Source organism: Lissotriton helveticus (assembly GCF_964261635.1).
Source record: "Lissotriton helveticus chromosome 1_1 unlocalized genomic scaffold, aLisHel1.1 SUPER_1_unloc_10, whole genome shotgun sequence".
NCBI classification, from domain to species: domain Eukaryota; kingdom Metazoa; phylum Chordata; class Amphibia; order Caudata; family Salamandridae; genus Lissotriton; species Lissotriton helveticus.
This window is the reverse complement of record NW_027611649.1, coordinates 1,681,683-1,698,774: the sequence shown is the minus strand read 5'-3', so window position 1 is coordinate 1,698,774 and position 17,092 is coordinate 1,681,683. Positions and strand designations below refer to the sequence as shown.

General features: G+C 45.8%; 2 protein-coding genes across 3 annotated transcripts in view; one reads left to right on the top strand and one right to left on the bottom strand.

Moving 5' to 3' along the window:
• Positions 1 to 15,586, bottom strand: part of LOC144805440 (uncharacterized) — a 947,065-nt gene extending 931,479 nt beyond the window's left edge. Inside the window, 1 exon segment of the mRNA XM_078671992.1 lies at positions 15,219 to 15,586. The gene's annotated coding sequence lies outside the window, so the exon portion shown is untranslated.
• Positions 15,587 to 15,596: 10 nt separating this feature from the next.
• Positions 15,597 to 17,092, top strand: part of LOC144805451 (uncharacterized) — a 54,013-nt gene continuing 52,517 nt past the window's right edge. For both annotated transcript variants that reach the window (XR_013605519.1, XM_078672002.1), the window contains exon 1: positions 15,597 to 15,773. The gene's annotated coding sequence lies outside the window, so the exon portion shown is untranslated. The remainder of the gene's footprint in view (positions 15,774 to 17,092) is intronic.

Sequence of the window (17,092 nt, the reverse complement as noted above, 5' to 3'; positions counted from 1 at the left end):
CAGTGTCGTGAATATGCACCCATGCTAGTAAGCCATCCTAGTTGCATCAGATAAAAAAGCAACGACTATGGCTTCGTTGTTTAGAATATTGAAAATGCTTCACTTCTGAAATGATGAGACTGTGAAAGAACTATAAGGAGTCTCTTTGAATTTACATGAATAGTGAAGGGTGGTCCTGCTAGATAGAGACCCGTCTCAGCACCAGCTTTTAAAAAGGACTCGTCCCACTTAAAGCCCTGCGTATGACAATATGAAAGAAGCCGGTGAACAGATACACATACTATTCCTCTGTAGAAAGTTCGCATGTTTACCTGTTAATAAACACAAAGCATCATTTCTGAAATGATGAGACTGTGAAAGAACTATAAGGAGTCTCTTTGAATTGACAAACATAGTGAAGGGTGGTCCTGCTAGATAGAGACCCGTCCCACTTAAAGCACTGCGTATGACAATATGAAAGAAGCATGTGAACAGATACAAATACTATTCCTCTGTAGAAAGTACGCATGTTTACCTGCTAATAAACACAAAGCATCATTTCTTCACGGTGCTGACATCAAATGGAATGAATGCGGCCCTGAATCTCTGCTTTAAACTCATCGCCTTCTAACCTTGTGATGCACACTGTGACTGCAGAGCTCCTTTCTGTCCCCAGGCTGAGCTCATGGCCACAAATGCTGCAATCCTATTATTAATAACCCTCCTGCCCAGAGGCTCCTGCGGCCTCTGTTGTCTCGTGCGTGTGTCTCGAGCGCTCTCTGGTTTGAATCAAACCTTTGCCTCCTCAGTCTCTCTGAAGCAGCCACAGGTTGTTGTTGTTATTCGGAGTTAAGCGCAGCTGATTCAGGGCTGACACCCTCTACCCTGGAGGGCAGTTAAACTATTCATTCTTTCCCCCACCTCGCCATGCAATGCAGGTTTATTGCGCCTGAAGCCCAACGGCTTTGAGGGGCTCGGATCATCCACAGGCCCCCCGCAGACGACCTTGCGGTGCCCTTTGCTCACCGGGGGCCGCACGGGATTAGTGTGGAAACCCCCACAGAAAAACCTGCAACGAGACACAAAACCCATCCTAGAAATGAGCCCACGTCTGACGAAGTCATTACATTGGTACTATTTATAAGATTACTTTAAAAAGAAGGCAGCGGAACACCACTTCCCTAAGAGCAGCTACGACGGGTATAAATACATCTACAGCAATGCAGCTGAATGAATGAATGAATGAATCTGCCGTCACTGACCCGGAAGAGGAAAGTTCACTTCGCCTTTCACCAGCGGAAAAACACAAATTAATAAAACTACCAGAATGTTAGCCCCCATAACTCCCAAGTGCATTATGGTATATGCAGTTCACTGTAATGTTTCATGGCATGCGACATTCACCAACAGGGAATAGTCCACTTGGTCTGTGGGTGCCTAATTTTCAAATTTCACTAGCTCCATTTTAGCAACGAGCGCACCCCCATGTTTTGTCCACTGCATTGAACCCAAAGCTTCCAGAGGCTCTTGACAAAAAGAGCTCAAAGCTGCAGGTTGGTCAAACCCTAACTGGCCAGAGCTACACATTCTATGTCCATGGGTTCTTGCTTCACTCCATGTGTACACATTCTATGTCTATGGCTCTTGCTTCACTCCATGTGTACACATTCTATGTCCATGGGTTCTTGCTTCACTCCAAGTGTACACATTCTATGTCCATAGGTTCTTGCTTCACTCCATGTGTACACATTCTATGTCCATGGGTTCTTGCTTCACTCCAAGTGTACACATTCTATGTCCATAGGTTCTTGCTTCACTCCATGTGTACACATTCTATGTCCATGGGCTCTTGCTTCACTCCATGTGTACACATTCTATGTACATGGGTTCTTGCTTCACTCCAAGTGTACACATTCTATGTACATGGGTTCTTGCTTCACTCCATGTGTACACATTCTATGTCCATGGGTTCTTGCTTCACTCCAAGTGTACACATTCTATGTCCATAGGTTCTTGCTTCACTCCATGTGTACACATTCTATGTCCATGGGTTCTTGCTTCACTCCAAGTGTACACATTCTATGTCCATAGGTTCTTGCTTCACTCCATGTGTACACATTCTATGTCCATGGGTTCTTGCTTCACTCCATGTGTACACATTCTATGTCCATAGGTTCTTGCTTCACTCCATGTGTACACATTCTATGTCCATGGGTTCTTGCTTCACTCCAAGTGTACACATTCTATGTCCATAGGTTCTTGCTTCACTCCATGTGTATTATTATTATTATTATTTCATTTGTATCGCGCAACAGCTACCCAACAAAGGGTTTCCCGGCGCTACTGATTCATGGTTTGTTCCTAGCTGGGCATGTTTCAGATGTTAAACAGCCAGGTCTTTAAGGCTTTCCTGAACTTCACGTAACAAGCCTCATTTCGTACAGAAAGTGGCATGGCATTCCACAGTGTGGGTCCAAGAAATGCAAACGATTTTCCACCCATTCTTGACAGTTCGGTTCTAGGAATTACAAAATGTCTAGCTGAGGCAGACCGTAAGGCTCGGGGAGGATGGTAAGGATGCACCAGGCTTTGCAAGTATTTTGGGGCAGTTTTAGTGGAGATTTTATGCATGAAGCAGAGAGATTTAAATTTTATCCGATTTTCTACTCTAAGCCAGTGTAAATCGCGAATGTACTTAGAGGTCGATGTCATATAAGGGATTTTGCATAACAGTCTAGCAGCCGCATTTTGGACTGTCTGCAGTCTGCGAACCGTTTCCTTCTTTGCCCCTAAGTATAATACATTGCCGTAATCAAGCCTAGATGTGATCAAGGCATTGATTACTGTTTTCTTTGTGGATTCCAGCAGCATCCAACAGATCTTTTTAAGCCATTTTAAAATGAATGAATGAATGAATGAATGAGGGCAATTTGTATTGCGCTACTAAAACCCGAAGGTGTCAAGGCGCCTTTTTAAAATTGCAAAGCAGGTAGCAGATGTCTTCACTGCTTGTTGGTGCATATTAAGGGAGTCGTCCACAATGATACCAAGGTTACGGGCCTGCATTACCGGAACCGGAAGGAGGCCCATTTCTTGTGGCCAATGTTGGGGGCCCCATAGTGCTTTATCTTTACCTAGGATCATTACTTCGGTCTTGTCACCGTTTAATTTTAGGAAGTTCTCATGCATCCAACTTGCAATTTTCACAAGTCCTTGTTTTAGAATAGATGGACAGTTATTTTTCGCAGAGGAAAGCGAGAAGAGCAGTTGTGAGTCGTCGGCGTAGGAAAACATTTGTAGTCCCGCCTCTTCCGCTACCTTTGCAAGCGGACTCATGTATAGGTTAAATAGTAAAGGGCTTAATATGGAGCCCTGCGGTACTCCGTGTTTAAACATCTGGACGTCTGAACAAGCGGAGCACGAGAAAACTTGAAAAGTGCGTTTGTCCAGAAATTATTTAATCCAATTGATGGCAGCTCCTCTGATACCCATTAAGTATAGTGTCCGCATTAATACAGCATGTGATACCGTATCGAATGCGGCACTAAGGTCTAATAATACTAATGCCACTGTTTCACCTCTGTCCAACATGGAGCGAATGTTTTCTGTGACACCAAGTAAGGTTGTCTCCGTAGAGAAACCAGATCGAAAGCCTGACTGTTGAGGAGGCAGCAGATCTTGGGTTGTAATGAATTCTGTGAGGGAACGGTGCATATGCTTTTCGAGTATTTGAGCAAATATGGGTAATAAGGAGATTGGTCAAAAATTTGAGGGCAAATTAGGGTCAGCACCAGTTTTCTTTAGTAGCGGGTGGATCAGAGCGTGTTTCCATCCGTTTGGCACACATTCTTCCTGTAAGGATCCATTTAAAAGGTCTGTGATTATGTCCATCGACTTCTTATTCAGTTGTTTTAGTACCGAGCATGATAATGGGTCATTTGGTGATCCTGATTTGATGGTACTAAGTAGCTCAATGACAGTGTCTGTGCAAAGCACGGGCCAACTTTCAATTATACTAGCCGGGGCATAGGGGAGCTGCTTATCAGCTTGATTAATCAGTGCAGTAGAAAATACCTTAAGGGAGGTCATGTTGGCCGGGTGGCCAATGTTCTGAGCTAGTTCAATTTCTTGGTAAATTTTGTCAACTTTATTGACAAAGAACGAGGCCAATAGATCGCATTGTAGCTTATTTAGATCTGGCGGGGTTTGTTCTGTTTTTGAGCCGGCTAGTTCTTTCACCATTTTAAAGAGTATTTTTGATTGATTTAGGGCCTCCGTAATAGTAGTACATACAAATTCCGCTCTAGCTTTGTTACAGAGCGCTTGGTATTTGGCTAATTTGATTTTATATTCTTTTTTAGCTTCAGGAGAATAGGTCTTTCTCAACATGCGTTCAGAGTTTTTGCACCTAGTTTTTTCTTGCTTCAGTGTTTCATTAAACCATGGAGCTGGAGATCGATGGTTTTTACATTTCAATTTAGTTTTTGGTAGGCATGTGTCAATGGCTGTCATGAGCCACTTTTGAACTGCCACGGACAGATTTTGAACCGATGCCTTAGTGCAAGGAGTACGTGTATCAAGGCAGGTATTTAAGGCGATAATATCTAATTTCTTCCAATTTCTAATGAATTGATCGTGCACAGGTAAGTTTTCCTTACTAGGCAGTTTGATTTGAAAGGAAAATTTGATGAGATAATGATCTGACCAATCAATAGGTAGAGCTTGGGAGGTGGACATATCCTTAATATTTGAGAAGATCGGGTCAAGAAAATGCCCTGCCCTATGTGTTGGCCCTGTATTTCTCAGGGTTAAGTTGAGGGACGCTAGGTCCGCTATAAAATCTGTAGCTTTTTGACAGTTTGAATTGTCTAAGTGTAGGTTTATGTCCCCAATAATAGAAAAATTAGCAGTTTTCATAACCAAAGGACCAATAAGATCAGGAAGGCTTGTCACCCAGTGTGTCGCCGTCCCTGGAGGACGGTATATAAGTGCTCCGGATAATGTGTAATTCGGGGCAAGAGCAAGTTTAAAAGTGCCTGCTTCACAGTCTGGACAAGATAGTTTAATAAGCTCGTAGTTGTAAGCTTTCTTAAATATAATAGCGATCCCTCCACCAGACTGATTTTTTCGATCTAGTCTTACAATAGCATATTGATCTGGGAGGGCTTCGGCGGTTTCAGGCCCTGAGCTTTCCTGAAGCCATGTTTCTGTCAGAAACAGGGCATCGGGTTCTTCGTCAATCAATAGGTTGAAGATCTCAGCTTTATGTTTAGGTAGGGAACGACAATTCAAGCTAAGAAAAGAAAAAAGGTTTTATTTTAGGCTCAGGATATTTTTTCAGTCTATCTCTATTTTCAGTAGCTTTTGTCCCAACAGGAGTTATTGAGAAATTGCAATTTGGATATACTGCCTTTCCCCTCCCTAAGTGCAGTGTGTTACAGGTAGTAGTCAGGGGAGGTCTCAAAGCACACAAATGCTCAGAATTATATTTTATGGGTGTAAGCCTGTATTTACTTCCACATAGATTTATATAAGATGTTACCTGATCCTGTTCATCATACAGTGAAGGTAACTGAGCCATGGCCCTGGGCCCGTCCGAGGTGCGGACGGGCGCAGATCGGCTGGACTCTGGCGTGACTCCGGCGCTGATGTGGTGCGTCCGCTAGTCGCGTCCGCTACGCGGAGAGCGCCCGTCTCCTTAAATACTGAAGGCTAGAGCGCTGACAACGCTGCCGCCTCCCACCCAAGATGTCCGCTGTCGGGAATATTCTCCCAGGACTCGGTACTCAGCCCTAAGATCGGCTGTGACCGCCAAAAGTGCGTAAGAAAGGGAGTAACAAGGGAAAATTATAATAAATGTGAGGGAATGTGCAAATGTAATTTTTTTTTCAATCGCCGCTTTTAAAATTCCGTGAACCACACACTATTATTCAGCGGGGTTATACAAATGTAGCAGGCTACCTCCCGGCTTCCGCCTCAGGAGGGGTCCAGTCAATTATACACAAACAGAATCTCTCGTTTGTTCTTGGTGAGCTCCTTAAATACTGAAGGCTAGAGCGCTGACAACGCTGCCGCCTCCCACCCAAGATGTCCGCTGTCGGGAATATTCTCCCGGGACTCGGTACTCAGCCCTAAGATCGGCTGTGACCGCCAAAAGTGCGTAAGAAAGGGAGTAACAAGGCAAAAATTATAATAAATGCGAGGGAATGTGCAAATGTAATTTTTTTTTTAATCACCGCTTTTAATATTCCGTGAACCACACACTATTAATCAGCAGGGTTATACAAATGTAGCAGGCTACCTCCTGGCTTCCGCCTCAGGAGGGGTCCAGTCAATTATACACAAACTACACATTCTATGTCCATGGGTTCTTGCTTCACTCCATGTGTACACATTCTATGTCCATGGGCTCTTGCTTCACTCCATGTGTACACATTCTATGTACATGGGTTCTTGCTTCAGTCCATGTGTACACATTCTATGTCCATGGGTTCTTGCGTCACTCCATGTGTACACATTCTATGTACATGGGTTCTTGCTTCACTCTATGTGTACCATCACCCGCTTCTAAGTGACCTGGTCTCCAGCTCAACCAAGGCTTACTGAACCACCCCACATCCCTGGGCAAAGAGGTAACCCCAGAAGAACGTTTTTATCCCAGGGGGACAGTCTCAAAGTCCATGTTCATCCAATACAGCTATCACACACATTGCTGCCAAGGTTTCAGATTGCAATGTGTGACATTTTCATAATTTCATTGTAATTATGAGTGACATTTCAACATGTATGAGCGACACTTTATCATGAGCATAATCATGAGGAAAACTTATAAAAATCAGAAATGACACTCAATTGAGTAATGGGAACCTCTAAAAAGATCTTAAAACTACTACAAAGCACCAGAAATGGAAGGGCACTACCCAGAGACAGACTGCGTGACTGCAGTTCTCAGTAACATAAGGCAAGCAGGCACTGCAGCTGCTCAGAAGATATAATTGATTTGATCATTCATGACAGCATGCTAGCCTAAAAACAAAGTTCATAGCATAGCAAGTGCAATTTGGAGGTTATACCATAAATCAGGCCTCTCCGAGACCGGCCAAACTGAATGACAAACTAACTTTGTTTTTCATTTCTGTTCGAGGACTGACTAAAGAACATGCTGAACATTTAACACAGCAGACGCCATCCGACATGCATACATTCGACCCAGCAGACACCATCCCACATGCATACATTTAACACAGCAGACACCATCCCACATGCATACATTTAACACAGCAGACACCATCCCACATGCATACATTTGACACAGCAGACACCATCCCACATGCATACATTTAAGACAGCAGACACCATCCCAATGCATACATTTGACACAGCAGACACCATCCCACATGCATACATTTGACACAGCAGACACCATCCCACATGCATACATTTGACACAGCAGACACCATCCCACATGCATACATTTAACACAGCAGACACCATCCCACATGCATTCATTTAACACAGCAGACACCATCCCACATGCATGCATGCATTCGACCCAGCAGACACCATCCCACATGCATACATTTGACACAGCAGACACCATCCCACATGCATACATTTAACACAGCAGACACCATCCCGCATGCATACATTTAACACAGCAGACACCATCCCACATGCATACATTTAACACAGCAGACACCATCCCACATGCATACATTTAACGCAGCAGACACCATCCCACATGTATACATTTGACACAGCAGACACCATCCCACATGCATACATTTAACACAGCAGACACCATCCCACATGCATTCATTTAACACAGCAGACACCATCCCACATGCATGCATTCGACCCAGCAGACACCATCCCACATGCATACATTTGACACAGCAGACACCATCCCACATGCATACATTTAACACAGCAGACACCATCCCGCATGCATACATTTAACACAGCAGACACCATCCCACATGCATACATTTAACACAGCAGACACCATCCCACATGCATACATTTAACGCAGCAGACACCATCCCACATGTATACATTTGACACAGCAGACACCATCCCACATGCATACATTTAACGCAGCAGACACCATCCCACATGCATACATTTAACGCAGCAGACACCATCCCACATGTATACATTTGACACAGCAGACACCATCCCACATGCATACATTTGACACAGCAGACACCATCCCACATGTATACATTTGACACAGCAGACACCATCCCACATGCATACATTTAACGCAGCAGACACCATCCCACATGCATTCATTTAACACAGCAGACACCATCCCACATGCATGCATTTGACCCAGCAGACACAATCCCACATGCATACATTCGACCTAGCAGACACCATCTCACATGCATACATTTAACACAGCAGACACCATCTCACATGCATACATTTAACACAGCAGACACCATCCCAATGCATACATTTGACACAGCAGACACCATCCCACATGTATACATTTGACACAGCAGACACCATCCCGCATGCATACATTTAACACAGCAGACACCATCCCACATGCATACATTTAACGCAGCAGACACCATCCCACATGCATACATTTAACGCAGCAGACACCATCCCACATGCATACATTTGACACAGCAGACACCATCCCACATGTATACATTTGACACAGCAGACACCATCCCACATGCATACATTTAACGCAGCAGACACCATCCCACATGCATACATTTAACGCAGCAGACACCATCCCACATGCATACATTTGACACAGCAGACACCATCCCACATGCATACATTTGACACAGCAGACACCATCCCACATGTATACATTTGACACAGCAGACACCATCCCACATGCATACATTTAACGCAGCAGACACCATCCCACATGCATACATTTAACGCAGCAGACACCATCCCACATGCATACATTTGACACAGCAGACACCATCCCACATGCATACATTTGACACAGCAGACACCATCCCACATGCATACATTTGATACATGCATACATTTGACACAGCAGACACCATCCCACATGCATACATTTAACACAGCAGACACCATCCCACATGCATGCATTCGACCCAACAGACACAATCCCACATGCATACATTTAACGCAGCAGGCACCATCCCAAATGTATACATTTGACACAGCAGACACAATCCCACATGCTTACATTTGACACAGCAGACACCATCCCACATGCATACATTTAACGCAGCAGACACCATTCCACATGCATACATTTAACACAGCAGACAACATCCCACATGCATACATTTGACACAGCAGACACAATCCCACATGCTTACATTTGACACAGCAGACACAATCCCACATGCTTACATTTGACACAGCAGACACCATCCCACATGCATACATTTAACGCAGCAGACACCATCCCACATGCATACATTTGACACAGCAGACACCATCCCACATGCATACATTTGACACAGCAGACACCATCCCACATGCATTCATTTAACACAGCAGACACCATCCAACATGCATGCATTCGACCCAGCAGACACCATCCCACATGCATACATTTAACGCAGCAGACACCATCCCACATGCATACATTTAACACAGCAGACACCATCCCACATGCATACATTTGACACAGCAGACACCATCCCACATGCATACATTTGACACAGCAGACACCATCCCACATGCATACATTTGACACAGCAGACACCATCCCACATGCATACATTTAACACAGCAGACACAATCCCACATGCATACATTTGACACAGCAGACACCATCCCACATGCATACATTTAACACAGCAGACACCATCCCACATGCATACATTTAACACAGCAGACACCATGCCACATGCATACATTTGACACAGCAGACACCATGCCACATGCATACATTTGACACAGCAGACACCATTCCACATGCATACATTTGACACAGCAGACAACATCCCACATGCATACATTTGACACAGCAGACACAATCCCACATGCTTACATTTGACACAGCAGACACCATCCCACATGCATACATTTGACACAGCAGACACCATCCCACATGCATACATTTAACACAGCAGACACCATCCCACATGCATACATTTAACACAGCAGACACAATCCCACATGCATACATTTGACACAGCAGACACCATCCCACATGCATACATTTAACACAGCAGACACCATCCCACATGCATACATTTAACACAGCAGACAACATCCCACATGCATACATTTGACACAGCAGACACCATTCCACATGCATACATTTAACGCAGCAGACACCATCCCACATGCATACATTTGACACAGCAGACACCATCCCACATGCATACATTTAACACAGCAGACACCATCCCACACAATCCCACATGCTTACATTTGACACAGCAGACACCATCCCACATGCATACATTTAACGCAGCAGACACCATCCCACATGCATACATTTGACACAGCAGACACCATCCCACATGCATACATTTGACACAGCAGACACCATCCCACATGCATACATTTAACACAGCAGACACCATCCCACATGTATACATTTAACACAGCAGACACCATCCCACATGCATTCATTTAACACAGCAGACACCATCCCACATGCATGCATTCGACCCAGCAGACACCATCCCACATGCATACATTTGACACAGCAGACACCATCCCACATGCATACATTTAACACAGCAGACACCATCCCGCATGCATACATTTAACACAGCAGACACCATCCCACATGCATACATTTAACACAGCAGACACCATCCCACATGCATACATTTAACGCAGCAGACACCATCCCACATGTATACATTTGACACAGCAGACACCATCCCACATGCATACATTTAACGCAGCAGACACCATCCCACATGCATACATTTAACGCAGCAGACACCATCCCACATGTATACATTTGACACAGCAGACACCATCCCACATGCATACATTTGACACAGCAGACACCATCCCACATGTATACATTTGACACAGCAGACACCATCCCACATGCATACATTTAACGCAGCAGACACCATCCCACATGCATTCATTTAACACAGCAGACACCATCCCACATGCATGCATTCGACCCAGCAGACACAATCCCACATGCATACATTCGACCTAGCAGACACCATCTCACATGCATACATTTAACACAGCAGACACCATCCCAATGCATACATTTGACACAGCAGACACCATCCCACATGTATACATTTGACACAGCAGACACCATCCCGCATGCATACATTTAACACAGCAGACACCATCCCACATGCATACATTTAACGCAGCAGACACCATCCCACATGCATACATTTAACGCAGCAGACACCATCCCACATGCATACATTTGACACAGCAGACACCATCCCACATGTATACATTTGACACAGCAGACACCATCCCACATGCATACATTTAACGCAGCAGACACCATCCCACATGCATACATTTAACGCAGCAGACACCATCCCACATGCATACATTTGACACAGCAGACACCATCCCACATGCATACATTTGACACAGCAGACACCATCCCACATGTATACATTTGACACAGCAGACACCATCCCACATGCATACATTTAACGCAGCAGACACCATCCCACATGCATACATTTAACGCAGCAGACACCATCCCACATGCATACATTTGACACAGCAGACACCATCCCACATGCATACATTTGACACAGCAGACACCATCCCACATGCATACATTTGATACATGCATACATTTGACACAGCAGACACCATCCCACATGCATACATTTAACACAGCAGACACCATCCCACATGCATGCATTCGACCCAGCAGACACAATCCCACATGCATACATTTAACGCAGCAGGCACCATCCCAAATGTATACATTTGACACAGCAGACACAATCCCACATGCTTACATTTGACACAGCAGACACCATCCCACATGCATACATTTGACACAGCAGACACCATCCCACATGCATACATTTGACACAGCAGACACCATCCCACATGTATACATTTGACACAGCAGACACCATCCCACATGCATACATTTAACGCAGCAGACACCATCCCACATGCATTCATTTAACACAGCAGACACCATCCCACATGCATGCATTCGACCCAGCAGACACCATCCCACATGCATACATTCGACCTAGCAGACACCATCCCACATGGATTCATTTAACACAGCAGACACCATCCCACATGCATGCATTCGACCCAGCAGACACAATCCCACATGCATACATTCGACCTAGCAGACACCATCCCACATGCATACATTTAACACAGCAGACACCATCCCGCATGCATACATTTAACACAGCAGACACCATCCCACATGCATACATTTAACGCAGCAGACACCATCCCACATGCATACATTTAACGCAGCAGACACCATCCCACATGCATACATTTGACACAGCAGACACCATCCCACATGTATACATTTGACACAGCAGACACCATCCCACATGCATACATTTAACGCAGCAGACACCATCCCACATGCATACATTTAACGCAGCAGACACCATCCCACATGCATACATTTAACGCAGCAGACACCATCCCACATGTATACATTTGACACAGCAGACACCATCCCACATGTATACATTTGACACAGCAGACACCATCCCACATGTATACATTTGACACAGCAGACACCATCCCACATGCATACATTTAACGCAGCAGACACCATCCCACATGCATACATTTGACACAGCAGACACCATCCCACATGCATACATTTGACACAGCAGACACCATCCCACATGTATACATTTGACACAGCAGACACCATCCCACATGTGTACATTTGACACAGCAGACACCATCCCACATGCATACATTTGACACAGCAGACACCATCCCACATGCACACATTTAACACAGCAGACACCATCCCACATGCATACATTTGACACATGCATACATTTAACACAGCAGACACCATCCCACATGCATGCATTCGACCCAGCAGACACAATCCCACATGCATACATTTAACGCAGCAGGCACCATCCCAAATGTATACATTTGCTACGGTGCCACTTTCAGGGCTGGGACCCAAGGGCCCCTTCTACTCTGTCGGTAGGGAGGGTGTTGTCATACCCTTGCCCTTAACGTCCGTAGATACCATATTTAAACGACCATATAAATATATCTAGGTTGGCAGCCGGCAGCTTTTGTGTTTTTTACAAAGACTGTATACGGTCTTTTCTGACCCACATTGGTCCCTTGCACACTCGGGCCAATCCATAACATGCGGCATATCAGGTTGGAGACACGTGTAGACGTCGCTTGCGCGGGTAAGTTTAAAACTCGGCATCACGATAGGGAGACCTGTTTTATTTCAATGGTATGATTTTACCGTAATGAGAGTTAACGTTCGAAGATACAATATCCAAGCGACAATTTAAACATGTTTAGACTGGCAGCCGGTAACCTTTGTGTTTGGTAAAGACTGTATTCAGTCTTTTCTCACCCACATTGGTCCCTTGGCCACTCGGGCCAAACCGTAGCATTTCGGGCATTAACAATTGCCTATACTAATTTCTAGTATGTCCTCTAAGCAATATTGGTCCAAGGGTTGAATCTAATTAAGCCGCAAAATAACATATAGATATAGAGGCTCTCTTGGTTACGAGGGATATTCAAGTTCCTTTTTCCCTCTAGTTCAGCTTTGATAGGGACACTTCGATTGTTTTCTCGATATTGGTAATGGCTGTATGATATACTCAGGCCAAACTAAGAAACACAAACACATAGTTTATTACCATCGACTACAGTGTGATATCTTTGGGTAGTCACAGATCAGTGGGTCACTTTGTATCAATAAGGTGGAGGCTGAGGATGCGCAAAGAGTGGTCTCACATTTTGTTTATATTGTAGTGGTCCATGATATCATAACAAGGGACAACAGCCATCCATCTACTGTAGAAGCATCTCCGATAAGGGACTGATTTTTAAGCGGACACAGGTAAAGCTCCTAGATATCAATATTGAGTACACCATGCTTTTCGGTCAACCACATAGTTACCCCTTGATTTATCTTTGTAATGTGCAGTGTACTGCAGACAGAGAATATATCGATAAAAGGTCATCACCTGTGGACTGACTGTCAAGCGTATACAGGTAGCAGCATCTCCGATAAGGGACTGATTTTTAAGCGGACACAGGTAAAGAGTATAGGCTCCTAGATATCAATATTGAGTAAACCATGCTTTTCGGTCAATATATATTTCGGAGAATATATTGATAATCACCTGTGGACCGATAGTCAAACGTATACAGGTAATGTGTATGGACTCTTAGATACAAATATTAAGAAAATTAAGTACTGTGTGGTTATCTCCATAGTTATCTTCTTGTCTATCCTTTGTGTGTGTAGTTTCCACATTCACCAAGGCCTTCAGCATTAGGATCACTGGCGCGAGGCTCAGGCGCTTTATGTGGCAAATATATCTTGTCACCTCTAGTGATCTATGTGAACAGGAAAGGCTGAGCTTTTCTCTTAATATAGAAAATGCAGAAGAGCAATAATTAAACATAAAGTGTACAAGTGTCCATCTCTGTCCTGACCCCTGGATAATTCGAGAGCTAGGTATCTTTGTTCTTTCTAACAGTCATTGTTTCTTAGCCTTCGAGATAAAATACCCTGAGGATTTCTTAACAAGGTTGACTATTAGGTATAAATATATAAATAAATATAAAAGCAAAACCGAGCAGCTTTGTACCCTAAATAGCAGATATTCTGTCTCATAAAACAGAAACCCTCAGATCCCAGTCCCTCCTGCTCGTCATTAAACGTGTGGACCCGCGGGGTCAGAGGCCTCCCTCCCCTCTGCTCGTGCTCCAGTCAGTGGGGGCTGCGGGGGCTCCCCGGGGGCACCGGCCGCCTGTGAGGAGTGGGGCCCGGTGTGTTATTCCCCCAAGAGTGACGCGCGCGCTCACGCCGCTGCACGAGCCACCATCGCGCGCGAGAACAAAACATGGCGTCTCGCGGCAGCGCACGCGCAGGACCGCGCGTCACAGCTGCGCACGTGCGGGGCGAAGACCCTACTTCCCATCACCGAGTGAGGACCTTGCACGGAGCGCAGCCTATGACCTGTCCTAGACAGGGGACGCCCAGCCTCAGTGCGCATGCGCAGAGCAAAGACACACCAGCTCCAAAGAGAAGCTCTGCCCTGACATACCTCTCACCCTGTGCTGTGGCGCGAGGCGCCTCGTGCCCCTCGGCGGAAGGCAGCTGTTGCTTCTCACTCGTTGTGTCCCCGCGCGGACACCGTCATTGTTGTGCTTCTTTGTGTCCCTGCTCGGACCCCGTCCCACCGGTGCTGGCTCAGAGGTGTGGCCCTTCCCTGCGCTCCGTGCTGTCGGGGCCCGTGCTGCGCTCCGTGCTGTGAGTCTCTCTTGCAACGACTTCTGGAGTTGGATTGCCCCAACAGCGGCGTCTGTCCTCGGCGCACGCGCAGTTAATCCAAGGCCTCTTTAATCCACGCTATAGAAAGCAGTGTCTATCTCCAGCGCATGCGCAGTTAATCCATGGCCTCTTTGCAGTGTCTGTCCCCAGCGCATGCGCAGTTGTCAACGAACAGCCTTGTCTCCCCGCGCTCATAGTTCAGGCCGGGCGTTACACAAAGACCTTACAAAGCTCAACACGACCCACAGTAGGGAGCCCAGGACCCACAGCAGGGAGCCCAGGTGAGGCCCGACCCCAGGAGGGACCAGAGCACCACATTGAACCCCAGGTGAGGCCATAAGGTACAAAGAGTGTCTGCTGCTGGAGGGTCTCGAGCCTGCTCTCCGGGGTTCATCTGTTGTTGTTGTTGCATCGATCGATGATTATTTTGTATCAATGTTCATTGGCCCTCAGTGGTGGAGTTGGGTTGCTCTTTTCAAGGCCTCAGCAAACGGTGACATTTGTTTCACCTGAAAAGTCTGTGATGAGAAGATCGACTTGAATCCCGTTTGTGGCTTTCACCAGAGTGAAGGGGGGCAGCCCCGTGAATCGAAAGTGAAAGAACACACTCCCAGACAGCACCGACTGCGCCTCATTGCACCTGGGAGAGTGAAGGGGGGCCGCCCCGCCAATCGAAAGTGAAAGAACACACTCCCAGGCAGCACCGACTGCGCCTCATTGCACCTGGGCTGGGCCTGCACAGCTTCATCTGATGAGGATAAAACTCCCCCAAATATGTCTCCACCTCACTAGGGCCTCAGTAACCAGGCAGCGGTCAGCCAATGCCCATCAGGTAAACAAGCATTGGCATCGCCAGTAGGTCTCGCCTCTGGGACCTTATAAGAGTTTAGTTATCCAGCACAATATCCTTGGTGCAACAACATCAACTGTTGCACGGCTAAACACTTATAAGGTCCCAAAGGCGAGACCTATTGGCTATGCCGATGCTTGTTTTCATTGGTTCCTGTTTGTGGCTTTTAGAGATGCAAGCTTCTGTTCCGTCCTCGTGTCTAACTACTTCCGCCTTTTCTTGATCTAGGTCATGGGTACTCACAAACATTTTCCCGGGGGCCGCAAAGTTTGGCCTATGGTGTGACCGAGGGCCGCCCTGATGCCAGCGGGGGGTGTAAAGTCGGGGTAGGGAAACAAAGCATGTATATCTAGTGGCTGCCTTTAAGAATGAAGGTGTTCCTAAAGATAAAGGCCTTGTTACTTCATTTTCCTAACTGCAATTAACCTTTAAAATAAGTGTTTGCTGTATATGTACGTTTCTTGTTCATGTTAGTTCTGACTCGAGTAAACAGCAGGCCAGTGCTGCTGCTGCCCAGGGGTCTGCAAGTAAAGACCTGAAGGGCTTTATGCGGCCCCTGGGCCGTACTTTGGGTATCACTGATCTAGATCCTCCCGGCGACCACCCCAGCTACATGTGTATTTCCATGTTCTTCAAAAAGGGGTCGCAGTTGAGCAGACAGGCTTGTCAAGTCTTCAAGGAAGTGTGAGTGTGACGAGGCTGGTGTATTTATTCACCACTTAACTAATCAGTCTCCTGTCCCTCCGTCCTTACGAAAGCCACAATTTGTGACACATTTGCTATTTTAAGGATTGTAA